A 21,916-nucleotide genomic window follows, 5' to 3' on the forward strand; every position below is an offset into this window, starting at 1 on the left:
GCAGGGCAGCCCCTACGAGGAGAGGCTACGGGACCTGAACCTGTTCAGCCTCCACAAGAGAAGGCTGAGGGGGGATCTAGTGGCCTGTTACAAACTAGTCAGAGGGGACCAGCAGGCACTGGGGGAGTCCCTGTTCCCCCGAGCACTGCCAGGAGTGACTAGGAATAACGGTCACAACCTGGCAGAGGGGAGATTCAGGCTAGACATCAGGAGGCGCGACTTCACAGTCAGGGCGGCTAGGATCTGGAACCAACTTCCAAGAGAAGTGATGCTGGCTCCTACCCTGGGGGTCTTTAAGAGGAGGTTAGATGAACACCTTGCTGGGGTTGTCTGATCCCAGTACTCTTTCCTGCCATGGCAGGGGGTCGGACTCAATGATCTGCTCAGGTCCCTTCCGACCCTACAAACTATGAAACTATGAAACAGTAAGGGTTGCCAGAATCTGGAATGGGCTCTAAGGGAGATGGTGCTCTCCCCTCCCTTGGGGGTCTTCAAGAGGAGACTGGACAAGCACCTGGCTGGAGTTGCATGACCCCAGCACTTTTTCCTGCCACTGGCAGGGGGTTGGATTCAATGATCCTTTCAGGTCCCTTCTGACCCTAGCATCTATGAATCTAATGAGGAATATTTTTTATTTCAAACTGGTCATTTCTTTCAATTGCCTACTGAAAATAAACACTAAATGAACTCTTTTACAAACAGTCATTTTATAACCCAAGTCAGAACAAGAGATGGTGAAAGGCCTGGTAATCTAATGCAACGTTGTTTCTGATTGTACATGAATTTTTCTGCCCATGAACTCAATATATACTTTCCAATTCAAATCAACCAAGTGATGAAGCTTCCTTGAATTTGCTTGGGAAATTATTGCATGATCTAAAAAGAGCATTATATTTGCTATGGATCCAAAAGGCCAAACAAGTCAAATAGCACGATATAGAATATTTTTAACATACACTCTGGGATTTCTTATGACGTCTTTTTTGCGGCATTCAAGTGGGTTCTCTCAGTTTGCAAGGCACAGAAATTAGGTAACAGGATTCCTTTTGGGAAGCTGGGATTCAAGTAACTTGATTGCTGCAGTTTCATTATTCATAAGAATACACTGATTAGTTTTGACAAACAATTTTCTGCTTATGGGTGCTGTTCATTTTAAGAACATTCTGTTCATTATCAGCAGCGGTAGTATTGATCTCCTAATTTTTTTTCTGGGTGAGTGAAACTGTAATCAGGAGAACAAATGAAGAAGAACGTAACAAAGAGTGATTTGTAGACAGACTTTATTGCTTGCAGTTGCCCTTGGGAAGAAGGACGCTTTTCCAAATGTTTTAGCAAAAAACCCATTTTGCATAAATAATGATTTTTACAGTTTACCCATATGCTCAAACCTAAGCCAGCAAGAATTTGGCTGTTTGCAACATTCAACCAGCTGCATATATGGACCATGTTCTGTCAGTTTTGGGGAAAAAAAAGCAGGCAATGTGTTGTATGACCATCTAGGACATCCTCTATTGTTGAGATGATTCTTTAGAAACCATCAGGCTGGTAAGTCTCTTTCCAAGTTTGCTTGGGTCTCTTTGTCAGTACAGTCACTATGAAAATATAACTTCTAAATGGGTGTTGTCAAGGATCTATGGGCACATTAGTCTTATGTGATACGAAGGAATAAGATTTAGGCACATCCTAGAAAATACATTTATTCCAACAACCCCAGTGAGAGAATAACTATAAAAAATTATCTTCATTGGGGTAAGCAAAGATTCAAACAGGCTTAAACAGCCCTGAAATGTCAGGATTCCTGCCCACTGAATCTGAAATTGTTCTTGTTCCCTTACTTCTCTGTGATCCTCCACCTCGCTATACCCATTAACCATTTGCTTCCCAGTGACCTTTTCGGCCTACAGTTGTAAAGCTGACTAGCTCAGCCATTGACACCAGCTTTCTACTTATCCTCATGCTGGTTTACAAGGAAATCCAACACCTAGCGAGGCACAATGCATTCTGGGGATTCATTTTATGCGAATGAAATGTCTATTTAGATTTGTACCAGCGGCCAAGAGACTTATTAGTGTAGTATCTTGGGTTTGGGACAAGTGAAAGGAGCTTAAGGGAGGTGAACGTAGCTGAACTATAAATCTAGCACATTGGGGGTTCAGCTTGAGGAAAGAATAGAAGTTCAAGCAGGTTTTATTTTTCCAGAATTTCATCCCTTGTTTCATAACCAAAACGCCCGCAGGAAATAAATGGTTGGAACAGTTCCTTGGGGCATTTTTTTTCCTCAAAGTTAGAATCTGTTAGCTAACCACTAATAAGCACCAGAACAAAGTAGTAAAATGTAATCGTGCAGACACAACATCTAATTGTACTTGAAATCTTAACACTTAAATGAAAAGGTCTGTTGCTTAAACTGACAATAACTTAAGAAAGAGAAAAAACAGACTTTAGGATTTAAATGTCTCAGTACAGAACTCTGTGTAGTATATAAGAAGGAAATAATATCTTCTAAAAGTGTCTTGCTCGGTAGTCCTAGTGTTCACCCAGGTGTCAGTTACTGCTGGACATTAGCCAAGAACCAAAGATTATTGTCTTGCAACTTTCTAAGATAATTCCTTATTATTTTTCATCAGGTTGTGATTTTATCTATAAGAACAAATAAGAAATGTGTCTTTTCCTTAAAGGCACATGCATAAACTGGCAAATGTGGTCATAGATCTGTATTTTTAGTAGACAAGTCCATAGGAAATCAGATTCTCCATTGTCTTGCACTTTGTACCATCTCTTATACCAGGGCAAAACAGAACGTAACATTGAAAACCCAAACTCCAGGAAGAGAGAAGGTAACATTACAGGAATTAAATGTATTATGGAGATTTTGTGCTGAGCACTAGAAGGAGGGGAAGTACGTGAGACAAATCCAAGATGAAACTGTGATTGAGAAAAATAAAATCACTCAAGCAGCTCGAGAAAAATAACTTATCTAAGCTTAACCTTTTCCCTTACCCTCCAGAAGATATGTAGGATCAAGGAAAGAAGGTGAGACCTAAGTTTGCATGTCTAGACAAGAGCCTAGGCAATTATTTTGGGTGGAGGGCCGCTTACTGAGTTTTGGCAAGCCATCAAGGGCCACATGACAGGCAGCCAGGTGCAAATAAAAATTAATTTTCTAAATTTTTTAGGGGCCCCGCGGGCTGGATAGAATGGTCTGGTAGGCCACATCCAGCCCACAGGCTGCTTTTTGCCCACCTCTGCTCTTAAAGGCATCAACTGAAAAGTTAGCCACATGCACCATCAAGCTACCTCGGGAGAGGGGGAATAGGAGCCAGATCATGGTGTAAATCCACACTACACAAATTGAGGCTAGGGCTCAAAGTGTTCTTCTGCCTGCTACAGCAACCTCTCTGCCATCACTGTCGATCTGCACACTTCATTGAGCTTGCTGCATTAGTCAGAGATGTAAAACTGAGTCGGTCGCAAAGGCAGAGAACCAGATTATTCATGTGACTGCGATTGGCACATCACAATGATGAGAAAAGCAATGCACAAAGATGGCTTGGCCTTGACACTGCCCTTCCCCTCAAGTGTCCTACACCAGAAATACATGAAAGCCAAATACAGATCACCGAATCATCCCAGCCTCACCTACACTCTGCCACTGAATGCACCTTTCCCTGACATGCAATGAACCTTCTTAAAATATAAGCTCCCCATCCTCTGAAACACCAACACGTTAAAAGGCACATGTTAGCAGGGATCTTGCTCCTGGTTTTAAAATGGGAAGGATCTTTATAGGAGGATCCCACAGCACAGCTACAACAGTATGACAGGCTCCATGTGGGGTATAAGAATGAGCTTGTGTCAGGTTGATGGTGGAAGAGCATAAAAGTAGCTGTGTACTGAAGCTAGACTCAATATTGTCTTGTGCTGCTCCCCACAAGAGAAAAAGAAAGTGGTGAGGTTAGGTGCAGGGGGTTATGTCCATATATAGGGGTGAGAAGGAGATGTTAGTACCAACATCTCTATTATAAATCCGCTGTGTTTCAACTATATTCTAGCCTGCCTGACTCAGGGGAGAATATATTGTAATTAGAACTACAAGGAGCTGTTGAACAAGCTCCTCAAGGGCATGATCATTTGGAAAAACTGGCATAATCACAGCTGTTTGCTTGCTAGGCTCTGGATAAAGAAGCAGCTCTGAGGGCTGCCAATATTTATTTATGCAATTTTCTCATTTAATGCAGAGCAAGAGCAATCAGTACTGCAAAGCTCGGACAGACCCGCACAAAACAAGACAGTGAAGCATTTGTTTTTCCCCAGAAATTCTCTGTTGAATAATCAAGGGCTTAGAGTAGGCTTGGAAGCTTTTCTTTTTCAAGGGTGCTTACACATGAAGTGGCTTCTTCCATTTTCTTACTGGATTGCTGATCACCAGTGCTGTCTCTGAGTGTTGGGTGAGACGTTTTGAATATCCCTTTTAGGTACGGGAGACTGCAATAACTGCTCTTAAAGAAACAATGAAAACTTCATCAAAAATGTATCTTGTTGTGGATGAGCAAGGCTTTTTGTGGGTCAACTTTTGCTGAATCAACTGTGTAGTTAGGAGAGACCTAGACAAGATTTCAGGATGCATTTTAACTTTGCTCCTAATACCCACATGCAGTTCCTTTGATATGTCAAGGACCAAGCAGAGAGGGGTGAGGCTGTTTTATATCTGTGCTAACAAAGTGCCTGACCCATGATATTGGACCTTCTGCCTCTGATAGCCACCAACACCAAACCCTGCAGGTACAAGAGACCTTGTGTTAGGCAGTGATGAAATATGCTGCCCATGAGACATTTCATGCCAGGACCTATATAAGGCAACATTAGCAGCAGGATTATTACTAATCTTCTGGGTCCTTCCCTTTTGTTTCTCTCAGCATCACAGAAGTGTATCCCATTAGCCTGACAGCAAGGCCTCTGGATCTAGACTTCACACAGGGAGGCCCTTTTACCATCATCTTTGCTTATGCCCCTGTGGTGGTACCTGGGCTGAGATCCTGCTGCTGTAGCAATAGTGCCACCAAGTCATGTGCATGCTACGTAGCAAGGGGTAATGGAACAACTGAATCTGCAGCTAGGAGAGGGACATGTTATATATTGTTCTGGAATTAGCAGCTGTCTTGGGAAGGTGGGATTTACAAAGGTGCATATGGATGAAGATACATTTATTTCCCCTCGTTATTCAGAATAAAATTACTGTTTGTCTCAAGAACTTATACATTAGACAGGGTGATGCACAACCAGAATACTCAGCATTATAGCATGGCCCTCTCTGCCTGTTCCCACTCCGTAACCAGCTATACCCAGCAATCTATTACTCATGGCTGACGAGAGGCAAACAGTCAGGAGGACTAAAGTGATCTTAAAGATCTTCTCATCTATTTTTCTCCTCTCCAAGATCCATGAATTGCATTTATTCCTAGCAACATAGGACTGAAAGAGGAGCCCTGCATCATGGGGTTCAGTGCCCTGCAATCACAGGCTACCATGAAACAGGGTTTTCTCCAAAAGGCTCCATAAGACCTTGCTCAATAGCCCTCCCTACACACAAGAGCTATGGGGCACTCAGGCAGCATGCCTCCAGCCCCATCGTGTCCCACCTTCACCTTCATTTCCAATAGGGGTCCACAAACAGCCTTTTGATTATGCACGGCTCCCTGGGGGAGCACTGGCATTTCCCCTCATCTGCTATAATGGACACTATGCTTCAGAAAACTCCTTGGCTCCCATGCCCCAAACCATTTGCTGGTTCCTCCCTTTACCTGCAATCAATGCTAGATGTGAAGGGAGTTGAATATATTGGGAAAGACCTAGTCTGTCTCAGGCATTCTCTTTACCTGCGTCTTCACCAGGGGGACACAGTTCTGCCCCATCCCTCCCCCCAACAAACTTTGAATCATTGCCACAGAATAGGGCTCTAATCAGCTAATAATAAGAAAAGGCACAAGAAACTTATCAAGCTCAGCTGCTGTGCTCTTGTATTTGAAATGGGCATTTAATCCTATTTGTTCTTTGCCTTACCTATATGCTTTTGTATGATCCTGCTCATAAATACCCCCCACAAACTTCCTTTTATCTGATCCCTGCAGACCATAGTGTTCTTTATGTCTTAGAAAGAGCAGCAGGGAAGGAAGAGAATGAGCTTACAATAAAAATTGCAATAGGGATTTGTGTAATGTATAGCACACATCTAAGATCAATAAACTGTTGCTTTCCTTCCTAAAGCACAGACATCATTCACCATGCTGGAGATGCCAAAAGATGCCCCTTCTTTTAAGCTGTTGTACTGCTTTGGAACATAGAAAGTTACGAAAGCATTAGTGAAAGATGAGTTAGCAAGGAGATGGGAACTTGAAAATTCACCCTCATCGTTGTCTGTTTTGCCACCAGAGCAGGAGCATAAAGCAAGCTATAGATGTTAGGAAAAAAAACTAAAACTAAACCAAGGAGTCATTGTGGGCTCTCTAAGCACAAGGCTGCATTGGAGTTCAATGCACCACTGCAGCAGCAATCTTAAGTGTGACTTGGCATATTTAGCTCAGAATGAGTAGTCACTATGCTTCAAAATGGAGCTAAGCTAGCATCCCCACTACCTGCATGCTGCAGCAGGACTAGATCTGCAAAGATCTTACACTCCTCATCCAGGAGCAAGTTGTTATATTCCTATGGGCAGAAAGGGACAACCCTCCCTAACTCCTCTTTGGGTTGAGCTCCCTCCTGAAAAGAAACTTTTCCTTTCCTATACAATAACCACACTGACACCACTCCAGACACCTAACCCACAACTCTTACTCCCAGATCTCTGGACTTCCCAGAGGGAAGAGCTACTCTGCTCTTATTAATTTATTGTGGTCACCAGCTGGCCCTCATTGCCAATGAGCCTGATTTAACAGAGCCAGATTTCTTCCCTAGCCCTTTCTCTGAATCCTTAATCCTTTCCATGTCCCAAGACAGCAGGAAAATGGGGTAGGGGGAGAGAAGGGAGAGGAGAAGGAGCTGAGAAAGAAAACCCCTTCAAATATATGTCCCTCAGTAAATATCTTGAATAATCCGAGATGACGCTGCTTTTGAAGTTAAACACGGGGTTTTCATGTTTCAGTTAGCTTTCAGTAAGAATTCAGAACTTGGCTTCTTTCTTTCTTTCTTTTTTTTAAGTGTTATTGATGTAGACTAGAGACCAATTTAGTAATTCACTTGGAGAGTCTTTATCACCAGTTAAAACACTGAAGAGTGGTTTTATCAGCTTGCAAGCTGGCTTATGTAAAGCTGAATCTGTCTTTAGATAAAAATAACACCTGGAAGGACCAGCCTGTTTCTTCTGCTGGATTCTTCGTGAGTGGTAGGATTTTCCTTCTCCTCTTAGCATCCCCCTGCATAAAGAGACTTCAGTATGAATCCAACATGCAAGCCATCAAAAATCACTTGGCATGTCTTAGGATGCCAGAAATAATGCTGAGTGATGTGATAAGAGGGCCAATTACAAAAAAAAAAAAAGGGGGAGAGAAAATACCCATATTTAATTTACTGCTATAGCCACAAGGAAGTTTAACATTGGTTTTTGGCTGGTCCTTATTAAATCTTGAATTAATTCTTAAACTGAATTATCACTACATGGTCCACAAGGATAACTAATATCATGTTGTTATTAGACCAGTTATTGGCTCAGTATGTCAGAAGACTGGAAGATGAAACAAGCTAAGCTCCACAAAAGCAGAACAAAATTCTCTGCTGCGCATTCAAGAAGAAGGTACAATTTTCAGCATTTTGGAAGCAGCCTGATACGAAGAAACGTTTTTCTTCACCACAAAATGGTCTGTTCGTTACTCCCAACAGAACGCTCCTTTTCAACAACTGGGTATTATAGATGTTCATGAATTAGGAAGCATTAGACTCACGCTGGTTTACTTTGTTCACTTTTTGACAGCCTAGCACCATTAATTATGAGTGTTTGTATAATCAGGCACTACTTCAGTGCACTGGGCGGAAATGGAAGATGCGACTGGACATGCCTCGGACAGCAGACTATTGCAAAGTTTAAAGAGGTGCAATAGTATCGCTGATAAGATACATGCTTGGAGTGGTTAAAAAAAAAAAGAGCTCTTGGCATAGACTCCACGTTTATTTAAAAACTGGGTAAGGAATAGAAAAGCCTGTGTGATCTGAGCTCTTGTCTCTGGCTTGTCAGCTTTAGGATCTACTTTCTAAAGAAAAAAAATCAGATCAGCTAGACACATTCTGCTCAGTTCAATAGCTGAGCAAAAGGAAACTGTCACTTTCATATAACTGCTAATGCTGCTACCTTAAATGAACATAGGTTCAATTTTTGGGTGTCCACCTGAAAACCAGATAGTTCTGTGTTTATAAGCAATGCTGACATGCATTATACTTTACTGTGCTTTGACGACAAGCTATAAATTTCCTCTAACTCAGATGTATATTCACATCTCTGCTTTCAACACCCTGCTACTAAACATGGAAGCAATATGCAGCATATCATTTACCATATGTGCATATGAATCTATATTTCACTGAAGACATACACTCGTGTGTGTGTGTGTGTGTGTGTGTGTGTGTGTGTGTGTGTGTGTGTGTGTGTGTGTGTGTGTGTGTGTGTGTGTGTGTGTGTGTGTGTGTGTGTGTATAACAAAGACGTGCACACTCATTGATAGAGGTTATATTCAGTTCTCAGCTGGACAGCAATGTCACCTTATTACAGGAAAAGTGATTTAGATAAATGTGCATTTACTGCAATAATTAGAGAATGTTAATTTTTTATATAAGAAAGATGATGAATTCAGAGACAGACACCTAATGTAATTCTAAATCAGATCTGTCTTTCACTTTGTTATCTGTGCCTCTCTGCAAGTTCGGTATTAGAAGCACTGGTTCACCCAGGGTTGTACTAAAGAGAGGAAAGCTAAGATGTCAGGAGGAAGGATATCTTTCAGTACGAGAGACAAGGCATGGCATACATGTACACTGTGCAAAAATGTGGCTAAGGTTTTCAAAGATAATTAAGGGGACTGGATTCCAAAGTAGATTTTTCAGCCATGCCAAAGGGAGGTCCATAGGTATCCAACTCCAGCTGACTGACTGAGACAGTGTGGACTCGAGTATTTTGGACACTCACAAAAATTATGTTTAAACTTGTCCTTTGAACATGGGTGTCCAGAGCTCTTGAACAGCTTTGGAAATGTTTATCTTTGCATTTTAAGTTATGATGTACTGTCCTGAAAATGTAAGATATTTTATAGTCCCTTATATATGTCCTTTCAGTAATAATTCACTGGACCTCCCAGGCCCGGACTGCAGGATATATTCTCTTGCACCAGTGGAAAACTTGGTCCCCAGTACTGGAAGGTCTGTATGGTATGGCAGGAGCACAAAGCTCTTGTGGTACCAGGCAGAACTTACCCAAATGAGAACGAAGCTTTGAAACATTTGCAATTCATAGCTGAGAAATTACCCACTTTCTTCCAGGCTCCTATTCAGCCCTGCAGTCATGCTCCGGTAAGTGTCTCAATTAAACAGATACAGCTGCTAAAATTAGTTACCTCAATATCTGTGCATCACTCCATGCTTTTCCTTAGAGGCTCACAGGCATTTCTGTGGGGGCAATTCTATTTCTAACAATTTTAGAGCCAGCACAGGCAACTCTCCTGACTGAACTCTTAATATTGCCAGCCAGATTCTGCCCTGGGTTAGGCTTGGCAGGCTCCGCGTACAGCAACACTGACTACAGCGGGGACTGCACATAGGCATGGCTGCCTATTCATGCAATGGGTATTTCAGGCTAGGGGCCTTAGATTTGCACAGTGCTCTTCTCTTTAGTTAGGCTGGAGCAGAATTTGGCATCCTGGTTTGAGTACTCTTTTTAAATACTGTACCAATCTCGGTGCACACAAACGTGTAGCTCTTCAGCTGATGTAAATAAGTATCAGTACAGCTCTACTGAATTCAGCAGAGCAACATGTTTACCTCAGCAGAGAATCTGGCTTGGTGTTGCAAACGGTTCATAACTCCATGATACCTACCAACTTAAATGGACATACCTGGCTACATCCTCTTGTTTTAGCCTGCAAATGTAGATAAAAGATCGGCTTCCACCAAGTGTCTCCTGAAATCCCTTGCCAAATCTTTAGACTGTACTGGGCTTCTTCTAATATTACATTAAGAGCTTTACTATTCTTCTGACTTTGCACTTCTCTCAGTTCAGCCTCCAGAGAATTCCAATTCCCTGCATCTGTCCTGAGCAAACTACTTGGATTCGCTTGCTGTGTTTATAAGAGGAGAGTGTCATAGGTGACTAATTTCTTGCAGGTCTAGTAATATTGTGTGCATGTTTACCTTATTTCTTTGGCCTGATTGGTGGAAGGATCTATCATCAATGCAAGTTTCCTGACCATACAGCATCTAACATACCTTTATGTGGAGGGCTGGAGAACCTTAAAGCTAAATGCAACAGCAGCATTTTTTTGTCTTCCCCTCTCCTCTGTGTTTTGCTTTTAAGATCTAGAGTTCTCAGTCTGTTTTAGGCTGTGTACATACATTCAAATTATCTGGAAGAATTCTCTCAAGTTTGTTCTCATGGTAGAAAAACCTACCCAGAACCATGTGTACAGACATTTGAATGCTGGGGCCCTGAAGAGTAGACAGCTTGCAGGGGGGGGAGCCCTGGGCCCACATCTCAATATGCTCTCAAGGCTCCATTACTCTACCTGGCAACAGATGGCAGCAGTGCATACGGCAGCCCTAACTGGCTAACCCAGACTGCCCATGGCCAGCTTGTGTTGCCAGCATGTACAGACATTTTCTCTCCTAGAAGAAATTCTGCTGGCAGTGATTTATAGTTTCATAGTTTCATAGTTTCATAGATTTAGGGTCGGAAGGGACCTAGTAGATCTTCTAGCCCGACCCCCCGCCAGGGCGGGAGAACAACAAAACCCCAAAACAAGAAACGGGACTCAAATGAGTCCAGCCAGGTAGGCATCCAGCCTCTTCTTAAAGACCCCCAGGGTAGGGGCCAGCACCACTTCCCTTGGAAGTTGGTTCCAGCTCCTAGCCGCCCTAACTGTGAAGTAGTTTTTGCGGATGTCCAATCTATACCTCCTCTCCATCAACTTGTGCCCATTACTCCTTGTTATGCCAGCGGGCGCTAGGGGAAACAGCGTCTCCCCCAAACCCTTCTGGTCCCCCCTAGTGAGTTTATAGACGGTCACCAGGTCCCCCCTCAGCCTTCTCTTGTGGAGGCTGAATAGGTTCAGGTCCCGCAGTCTCTCACTGTAGGGTCTGCCCTGTTGTCCCCGGATCATGCGGGTGGCCCTCCTCTGGACCCTCTCCATGTTGTCCACATCCCTCTTGAAATGGGGCGCACAGAACTGGACACAATACTCCAGCTGTGGCCTGACCAGCGTCGCATAGAGGGGGAGGATCACCTCCTTGGCTCTACTCGAGATGCACCTGTGGATGCACGACAAGGTCCGGTTAGCCCTGCCAACCATGACCTCGCATTGTCGGCCCATGTTCATCTTGGAGTCAATAATGACTCCAAGATCTCTTTCTGCCTCCGTGCTCTCAAGTAGGGAGTTCCCCATTGTGTAAGTGTGCTGCTGGTTCCTACTGCCCAAGTGCAGCACCCTGCACTTGTCTGTATTAAAACGCATCCTGTTCCTGTTAGCCCACCCCTGTAACCTATCCAGATCCCTCTGCAATCTCTCACTCCCTGCTAGCGTGCTGGTTGTTTCCAGAGCAGACATTTTTACACTGGGAGAAAAAAGCCTGAACTTCTGTACACTCGTGTTTTCTCCTGGGACAGCAGCAACTCTCACCAGGAGAAACTGAATGCCTTAGCCTTACCTTAGGCGCTCACAAAATAAATATGAACTGTAGCCCCAACCCAATGTGTCAGTGAAAATACTTGCACTGATTTCAGTGGGCTTTGGGTCAGGTCACCAAACCCCTGTAAGCACTATGTGGCATTGTATAAACAATGCACAAGTTGTACCTTCAGTTATGATGTGAGCTGCTGTGGCTTCTGGATACAATAGACTAAAGGATGGAAGAGAACACGTGTTGTCAACCAATAACTAACCAGATTACTTTTAACACATATTCACCCAGGGTCTGATTCCTTTCCCATAAGCCCATCCCTCTGAGTCCTTTAATACTGGACCAAGGATCCATCAATATTGCATCAATGAGGTAGAAGGAGAAAAACTGGGAATTCAAAGCTCATGGTATTATTAGGACTGATGGAGTTACTCCTCTTAGCTGTTATTACTACCTCCATATTTAATAGTAAACTTCTTCACTGGTAGTTAGCTATACACACCTTTTCTGTGGCTTCTTAATGCTCCATTCAAAGAGGGAGGAACAGGGACTGGCCACCTTTGATCCGCAGAAGGATGATCAGGTTGGCAGCCATACCTGGCAAATGTTTCCCCTCAGTGACATTGATGGACATTATTGCAATGGCACTTGTCACACAGCAGCTGGCACTGGCAAAGGGTAAGGAATGAATGCTTCCAAATCAGGGAGTGCATGCTGCCTGTCAGCTGAAAGAGTCTCACTGGAACAAGTCAAAATGAAGACTTCCAGCAGGACATTACTAACTCTAATTACTAGGTGTCCAGCAAGACATTACTAAATCTCCTTGGGATATTTAGATTCCTAACAATGTAAATAAAAAAGGCAGGGATTTCTTTAGCCTGGGGAAAGCTCTGCTGACAATTATTCAGTTCAGAAGACAGCCATTAATATGCATGAGCTCCTCTAAAATCAGTATTTAAAAATCAGTTCTGTAGTGGACAATTTTCAATTTTGTTCTGATTTTAAACCTGAAAGCACTTACTGAATGCACTTTACAGCCCCACCACACCTAGGATGTCTCAAAGTCAGATAGTCAGGAATCCTGACTGAAGTTCACACAAACCCACCTTCCCACCAACCCCGCAATTATGTCTGCATTTTTATTTAAAGGTGCAAGATAGAAGTCCAAACTGGAGGGTGTCCAGACATAAGGGAATACATATTGTATCATCCATTAGCATAAACTAACACAACTTCACTAAAGTCAGTGGAACTGATTGATACTGTTTGAGGATCTGGCTAATAATTCCTAAAATTAGCCTTAAAGGTGCTCTCTCTGTGCATGAACTGAAGAGCTAAGGAAGGATAAAGATAAAACAAGAACACCTGCTCCTTTCCAGCAGGCCCAGCCATGCCCCCAGAGTACCATTCTGAAATCAATAAACCAACAGTAACGCGAGATGTAAAGTCTCAAACCTCAGCAGCTGCTTTTGAGTCCACAACCCTTGTGTAATCCCAAATGCCTCCTTGGTTATTTAAAATCCCAATGAACAGTCATCTGGGCTGAAATAAGCAGATCATTCACGATTCGTGTCTGAAACTGACACATCGTTTTTCATTAACTCTGCCTCACAATTCACTTGTCTAAAGCAGTTGCAAACTTCAAAGATAAATGTCACAGCTTTTAAATTATGTTGCAGAATGTTTTGTTCATAATATTTATATATGTCAAGTGCTAAAGTTATGCCAACAAATATTAAAGTTTTGCTAAAAAGGCTAGAAATGAAAGCAGTATAGGAAAGTTGAGGCTTTTATATTATTTTCCCGTATAACTGAACTATACATTAAAAGTCACTTTCTACTCATTCATTTATATTTACTTGAAGTGAAGTTTTGAAAATAGAGATCAATCTCTTGAAGGCAGGCAATTGAGGCATGGACCATTTTAGTATGTACATTGTCCATATATTTCAGCCTCTTGGTATGTATGAAGGAAAAAAAACCTGCAAGGAATATGCAGACATATAATCAGTTACTTAGATTGTGGATTTTTTTTGTGGCCTTAAATCTTTAAAACCTCTGTGGCATGTCTGACCCTTCATCTGTCTCAGTTGGGATGCGGGATGAATGAATCTAAACTGAATTACAGAATGAATTATAAAATGAAAAGAAAATCCAAATATCAAAGCCCCGTTGGGTTATAAAAGGACTTGGCATTCCAACTGGACCCAGCTCTGATTTAATGTCACTGCTTAAAGAGGCACTATATCTTCTTTACCTTCCTGCAAAAATTACAGCCTGAAAAGATTGGGACTATTTATAGTCTCACAAACAACCATAACTTCCATGTTAGAAAACCAACTCGGTGAATTATTCAGCCTAGCTTTCTTTGAGTACAGCCTTATGATCCTTATTTATCAGTGCTTTAAACAGACAAATAGCTACTGGTTGCTCTTTGACTGGCAGAGTTCTTAGCAGCTCCAAACATCATGGAAATAATCTGGCCCATTTTGTTGTTGGAGTATGTAACAAATGCAAATGTTCATCTATTCAGAATGCTCTTTGTCACAATGTCTTGGAGTAACAGTGGTAATATGACACTCTACCTTGAGCAAAGAGTTAGGTTAGTTACCTCCTGGGGTCCATTCTAGTCCTATTTTCCCATGATTCACATGAAATAACCTGTTAGCAAGAATGTTACTTTTTATCTGTAGATCTCAATGCTTTTTTTTACAAAGCATCATTTGTAGACAAGATGGCCGTCTACATGCACACTTAACTTCAGAATAGATTAATTAGCTGCAGAGTAAGGCGTCACTGTCTACACGTGCAACACTATTAGGCTGTAGTGAACTAATTAACACTGCAGTAAGATAGTACAGTCTCTAACAGTACTATCTCACACCAGGGTAATTTACTGTGATTAAACACACATGTAGATGCTGACCGTGGGCATAAATTGTGCCTGGTCAGCCCAGCCAGCAGGGAGCCAGACTCCTGCCTGGTGCCTAGCCACATGGTTCTGCGCTTTCAGCACCTTTGGGAATTTGTACGTGTGTTTTGGGACATGGCACCAGGTGCTTTAATTAGGGAGCCATGCTAATTAAAAGTGCCCGCATGTCATGTGTTTCAGTGTCCCCACACTGAAAAATGGTGGTGGGGCACTTTGAACTAAAGCTCATTGAATGTGTTTTAGTTCAAAGCACCCCGCCACCACTTTTTCAGTGCAGGGAGGCTGATACATGTGATGTGGAAGGCTGCCGGAGAGTATCAATTTCCAGCGTGTCAGAGCAGGTCCTCCACATATCTATAGGAGCTCTTTGTGCCCCAGCCAGCCCCTCCACTGCCTGATGACACTACAGAGCTCAGGACTGACCCCTGCTCCAGGCCCTTGCCCTCAGCCCTGGTGTAAACTGCTCCACCCCAACTCTGTCCTGTGTGCACGAGTTGTGCTCATGCTGTGCCCAGGAGTTATTTACTCCAGTTTAAACCACTCCGAAGTTTATTGCTTTACATTAAATGCCTGTGTAAATGCACCTGATGAGAGCAATGGTGTGATTTTCTGTGGCACTTAGTACTGACTTCATTTGAAATTATTCAGAACATATGACAATCCATCTCACTTGCCAGATTTTCCAAAGCACCTAAAGCCATAGAAAAAGTTGGGTGCTGAGCACTTCTGAAAATTCAGCTGTCATTTAAATCCTAAGACTGTGGAGCATTTGCCCATTGGGAATACCTGGCTTGAACCAAAAAGAGAGATGATGGGGAAAGAGCTGAACCCCAAGCTACACAAAAAAGGAGACTGCAGATTCATAATTTGGAGCACAAGAAGAGGTTTTCCAGAACAGGCTAGTTCAAAGGCTATGTAAAATCCTAGTGTAATCGGGTGGGTGTGACTGGCCATTGTACTAAAACAGATTTACAAGGTGCAGTGGCTGCAGTACAGCCTTGGGGGTTAAAAAGTGGCAGTTCTGTTTCTGGCTCAGTCTTTGTGACTTCAGACAAATATTAAGCTGTTCTGTGCCTCAGTAATCTCACCTGTTAAATAGGTATGAGAGCCTACCATTATTTAGCCCTTCTCCTCATGCAATTGCAGTTTGACTTGGTGTAAACGCTGCAGGATATGGACTTCAGCAACAAGGGAATTCGTAGCACCAAGGTGCTTCCCTAACGTCTCCAAGAAAAATGTTCAGGTAGCTTCACAATTTGATCAGCTGCCTAGAAAATAACAGTGACCAGGGGCAAACAACTTGTTTCCTTAAAAAATATGATTCTGCTTGGTTTAAAATGATTAACGCTAATGAGAGCCAAGCCTCACCTTCGCTTCTTGGCAGCTGCTTCAGTATCCTCATGATGCCTCCCTCTGTTTCATTAGAACAAACCAGTGTTATTTCCTACCCAGGCAAACAAGTCTTTCAGGGTTTGAAAGTGATGTTCTTCAGAGGGAAAGATGAGTGAGAGGTGCGCCACCCTGGGTCATGCTATGGGGCCAGGTGTTGCATCATCTGAAAGCAGTTCTTTCCAAGGCATCATATATATCAAGCCAAGCAGCGTGCACTCAGGCATGTCTTCTGCTGTCCATGGATATAAATGGCTTCGCTTTATGTAATGGAAGTGCAATCTGTACAATTTGTTCATGCGGACCCTACAAGGTGAATTTATGTTGTGATTTAGCCTGATTTTCTGGTCTGTCTAAGGAAGTGGGAGTCAAGGAGAGTACTGAGACATGCTTGAATTCCAGATGGCACTGTGATGGATGGAATTTAAATTATATGACAGAGAAACTAGTGGTGTTATAGCACGTGATCATTTGGTTGTTAGCTGGTGGTATAGTTTGCTTGTACGGGCCAGCAGGGACAGTGCGGGGAGAGAACTATTAAGCTCCAAAGTAACCCACAATTCAGGCTGTGGGTTACCCTTCATTTTGAAAAACAAAATCTGCTTTTGTTCCCATATGACCTCTTCACTTTCATTGTGGAAAATTAGTGATATCAGAAACAAAGAATTAGAGATTATGAATGAGTTATTTACATTAAAGGGACAAAGTGCATACCAGTTCAAGTTTCCTGAAGTCAGAACTTTTGCACATCATATTGGGTCTTTGTCAAACTGCATGCCCCACAACTGGACCCGTGCAAGTTCAGAGTTACACCTTCAGCATCCTGCTTTCCTACAAACAAGGATAACGTTAATATCAATGGAAAATCAAGACTGATTGTGTGGAAAGCTGCATCAATAGCAATAAGTTTTAAATGCACAAAATGTCAGGAAGACAAACAGCACTGAATCAATTCTAATGTTTGAAAATCCAGACAATTCTTTGTCGCTTTGCTTCAATTGTCTCGAGATGGGAGGTTTCTATTTTATTTTTGATAGCCATTGAATCTGAGGAAGGATAATAAATGGTGGTGGAATGTAAGATAATTAATGCATTCTGTAGAAAATAGGCTATATCTCAGCAGGACATAAATTGCAGCCAGTTTGACAGACACTCTTCAAAAGGAGTCATAAGTTGTGCCTGTGCTGTTTTGCCCCAAAGAATACTCCACTGATTTTTCTCTTGCTCTTCTGCATATGTAGTTATTAATGGCAGGCCTGATTTGAATGACATTGTTGATGTCTCCTAAAAACACATGTATGAAAGGAACCATAGCAAATCACTTCATGCAGCCAGCCATGAGTGGTAATGCACACTCACGGTTTATTTGCTTCACAGTCATTTACTTCAGAGCTTGAATCCATGACTCTTTCCTGCTCATTAAAGATGATGTTAAAAATATGACTTTCCACCAGTTACATTCCTTTGGTTGGGAAGGATACAACAGGGACATGCCTGTATGAGCTGAGCAACGGAACAACTCGAGCCAATGTGCACCCAGTGAGATGGGTGAAATAAATGCCAGTTATGAAACTACCTTTTATAATCCATCCTACCTGTGCTCAGGTCAATTCCTGTACTCACAATGAGAAACACCTTACTCCATTCACTTTGCTCCATTTCAGGGAGAGTGAATTTAGAGCAGCCCTTGGCTTGAAAAAAGTGACATAAGCCCCTTAGCTCCCATGCCTTTTTTTTCTCCACTGAGCAGTCTGGGCATTACTGACAATCAAGCCCCCAGTGCATCCTTGCAGCTTGTAATGTCAACACTTCTGTCACCAACGGCTGTCATGAAGGCAAAAGGCCCAGTCTCTACCAGACATCGAAGCCTTGAGCATGTTTGATACAGGGAAATCGTGCCTGCCTTACTTGTGCCGACAGCAGCTTTATTCCAGGAAATAAATAGGAATAAGACCCACATGGGACCAAGGAACACAAGACTACCATAACGTGTGCCCCCCACCTGCACCTAGACTGCTCTACCTCATCCCAGGAAGAATATAGGAAGGATCAGTATTAATACTGGGACAACATTGAAGGGCTTGGGATAAGCCTCTCTCCAGATTCTGGCAATCCTAACATGATCCTAAAGGTTTTGGAAGCTCATCAAAGCTATTACCACCTTGTTTGCAGACTCCCCCCATCCCCCCTCCTCCCCTATAACATGGACTTTTCTAGACAATGGTACCTTTAATTCAAATAACAGCACAAGAGGCTTGAGCTGAGAGGGTCTCTTCTGCAACAGCTGCCTGGGCCTTATTCTGCATCCCTGACAGATAAATACTTCAGCCACTTGAATTAATGCATATTCATTCAGCCAGAACAGGACTCTGCTTGGTGGTAATCATGGCTGGGATCCATAACAGCACTTAATGTCACCAGCCACCTAAATTTACTGTAATAAATGGAATGTTTCAGTGGATTCCTAATGATTTCTATTATTAGAGCATAAAAGGCAGAGACCTGAAAAACCTAAATCACACATCTTATTGCCGTTTGAATGGTAATAGCTCTGCTGCCTGTTCTCCTGGCAGGCAGGGTGAGTCCCTCAGACAAGAACCTGGCAAGTCCTATATGTATTCGTGCAGCCAAACTTATTTTAATCAAGCCAGGCGTGATCAGAGACACGTTCGTTTTACAACTGGCACGTTATCACAGAGCAGTACATGGAAAGGACCTCAAAGCTTGAACTATCTCAACTGCTGCTGCCATCTCCCAGTATGTATCACTAAGTGTCAACTGCCTAGGCTTTTCTCTTGATATTCATAATCTGCCCTTCTCATGGCCTTTGTAGTAGCAGAAACGTGTGTACTTCACTTCCTATATCTGATCTCATTGAAGCTGTGGCTCTCAGCAGAAGAGGGTCAGCTATTAGCCCGGGTATTCCCTGGGACATGCCATTTTTAAACACAATCAATAGGCCTCAGCCATGAAATTCAGAAGCACAAGTTTTCCCAGATAGATATGATAAAATAATTTAAAAGATGCTTAAAGAGGTCTCCTCATACAGCCTCCTACTGTAGACACTGGACTAATTCTCTGATGACTTGGTTCATATTAAGATTTGTCTCCTGCTGTAGCTTCATTATCCTTTCCTAATTTCAGAGCCTCGGGATTGAGAAATCCGCTCTGCAGGATTTCTATTAGTTATCAGGTGTGGGGGGAACCGAAGAGAATGTCATCCAGTCACGGTCAAGAGCAGTGAATATGACTGTTGAATACAGCTGTAAGAGAAACTTTCTTTACAAAGCAAAGACCTGTCTTTAGACACATCTGTATTGCCCTGATGCAGTGCGTGCATGCCTATGTGTACGGCAAAAGCGGAAAAGCCCTCCAAGTATTATCTATAGTCATTATGTGGGTTATCATCCCCAAAGCACTCTTCAGTCCTGTGCTGTGAGGCTGTGATTTACTCCCAGTGGGGTGAAAACAGAACCTGAGAGATAGGAATGGAAAAAAAAATAGCCTGGTGCTGGACCTCTGAACAAGGCTGACTTTTACTCTGAATGCCTAAATCCCCATAACACGCTTGAAATGTTCCCACAGCTGTTAAAGGGAGTTTGAACTGAAACAACAATCACTTTCCATGTTTAAAATGATCACTGTCCTCAAAACTATTCTTTTCTGTGCACTTCAAAGCTCCCATCCAGAAATGACTGATCCCATAGCAGCAACGACGGCGTGAAGAATGGCACAATGAAATACATACAGAACAAGTGCCTGAGGTTTGCTTTCAGGTTCGTTATTAATCTCACTGAAGACAGTGGGGGTAGCAATAGTGGTGTAAGAAGAGTAGAATTTAATCCAGGGCATTTAAGTGGAGAAGAGCAACAAGGTGCAAAACAAGCAGCTGCCAAGGAAGTCCTTTCATACAGCCAACACATCTCTGCTTTTTTCAAGGGGACCATCAGTAAGTGCAAGAAAGTAGATCAGCCCCCAAATCCACTGAGCTGGAGACAGAAAATCCTTGAAGAACACGGTTGAAGGGAACTACACCAGTCAGGACATTGTTATGCCTTTCCCTGAGCCTGAAGCAATGGGGTGATGCTTGCTGGTGGCTTCTCTTACATTTGCCCCAGGCCCTACCACCTGTCTGCTCTCATCATTCACCCACTGCAGAAGCACCTGATTTTGGATCACTAGCCTCACTGGCCCTGTAGTACTGTAGGTCCCATAATGGGCCGCACCTGGTGTGTATCAGTAGCTGCTGAACCAGAACTTCTTAAATCTTATGTGCTGGAGGCTGCAAGTGAGAGAGGAACAGGAAAAGCCCTGGTCATGCCCTGATCACTCTTCCTTTCAGCATCCGCTCTCTGCTGCTGCGTGGTACAGGATACTGGGCAAATTGGACCTATGGTCTGACTTAATAAATGACAGACCTTATGATCTCGTTTATCATAACCTGGGTGCATCTACACATGCGCCCAACTGCGCAGTTGTTACTGTTACAGTCATTTAGTACTTGCTGTCATTTAGGACTCGCAGTACCGGCTGTTACTGCACAGTTGTTTAGTACTTGCTTTAGCAACAAGCTTTGCAAGTACTAAATGACTGCACAGCACAGCCAGTATTACGCAGTCCCGGTGCTGCATGGGTTGTTTCTGACCCTATTGCACAGTAGCAACGAGCTACTGCAAAGTAGCAGGGGTGTCAGGGTTTATGCCCGCTGATGCTATGTCACTGTAGCTCATCACTAGGGACGTAGTGTCTTGTGTAGAGGTGCCCCCTGATACCTAAATAATGGAGGGATGTGGGGACATTTAAAAGAACTTGTGAATGAATACAACCACATGCTACCACCTGGTCATGCTGAACAAATTTAAAAATGGACTGAGCTGGAACTGAGCACTTCATTCATTTCTATTTTCCCTTTCTCCCCAGCAATGCCCAGTCCTCCAGTGCAGCATGTTCCCAGTGGACAGGGTAGTAGATTGGGAGTCAGGATACCTGGGTTCTGTTTCTGGTTTTGCAACTGGCTTTCTGTTTCATTTTTAGCAAGTCACTTTGTGTATGTGTCTCCCTCTGCCTCTCCTTCTCCATCAGCAATATGGGATAATGATATTTAAGATACAAAGCACTATGAGATCTCTGGATGAAAACCTCTATATAAATGTTAAATACCGCTATGATGACTGCCTGATTGCAATGCATAAAACAAAATAACAACACTTCGGACAACAATTTGGAGTGGTAAGGGACAGGTGAATAATGGTTTTAAAGAATGAATTGGTGAACAAGTTATGGTCACTTTTGGGTAGAGCTGCTTTCCAGACAAACATAGAGCTTTAGGGCAAGGGGGAAATGCAATCTGCTTTTAGTTTTAATGCTATATCCATTAAAATGCAATGCGTCTGCAAAGCAAATTTCACAATGTCTCTCAAAACAGCTAAAGTGGCAATATAATTTGTCATTCTTATTAAAGGATGTGAGAGAAATGCTTAGAAACTGCATGAATAGGCTATATTTAACTAATAAAACTTGTTGAGATGACAGATTTCCTGAGGTATGTTATTTTGTATGCTTTGCTGCTGAAATCTTCCTAGAAATTGACAAATACCATCGGGATTAGAAGCAAACAAGTAATTCACAGCAAATAACTTGTGTGATGAATGCCACTTACTTTTCTGCTCATGGAGTAGTGTAAATTTTAGAAATTCATCTGATTTTCTTTTCAAACATGATTTGCTC

The 21,916-nt window shown here is 42.7% G+C and overlaps 1 long non-coding RNA gene across 1 annotated transcript in view; it reads right to left on the bottom strand.

Moving 5' to 3' along the window:
- LOC109289450 overlaps positions 1–15,651 on the bottom strand; it is a 20,743-nt gene extending 5,092 nt beyond the window's left edge. The window contains exons 1-3 of the long non-coding RNA XR_002095369.1: positions 15,640–15,651; positions 15,205–15,211; positions 13,324–13,331 (exon numbers count right to left, since the gene is read on the bottom strand). This is a non-coding gene — a long non-coding RNA (uncharacterized LOC109289450). The remainder of the gene's footprint in view (positions 1–13,323; positions 13,332–15,204; positions 15,212–15,639) is intronic.
- Positions 15,652–21,916: the final 6,265 nt, after the last annotated feature.

Source organism: Gavialis gangeticus, unplaced genomic scaffold (assembly GCF_001723915.1).
Source record: "Gavialis gangeticus isolate Ggan-Ray unplaced genomic scaffold, GavGan_comp1, whole genome shotgun sequence".
NCBI lineage: Eukaryota > Metazoa > Chordata > Crocodylia > Gavialidae > Gavialis > Gavialis gangeticus.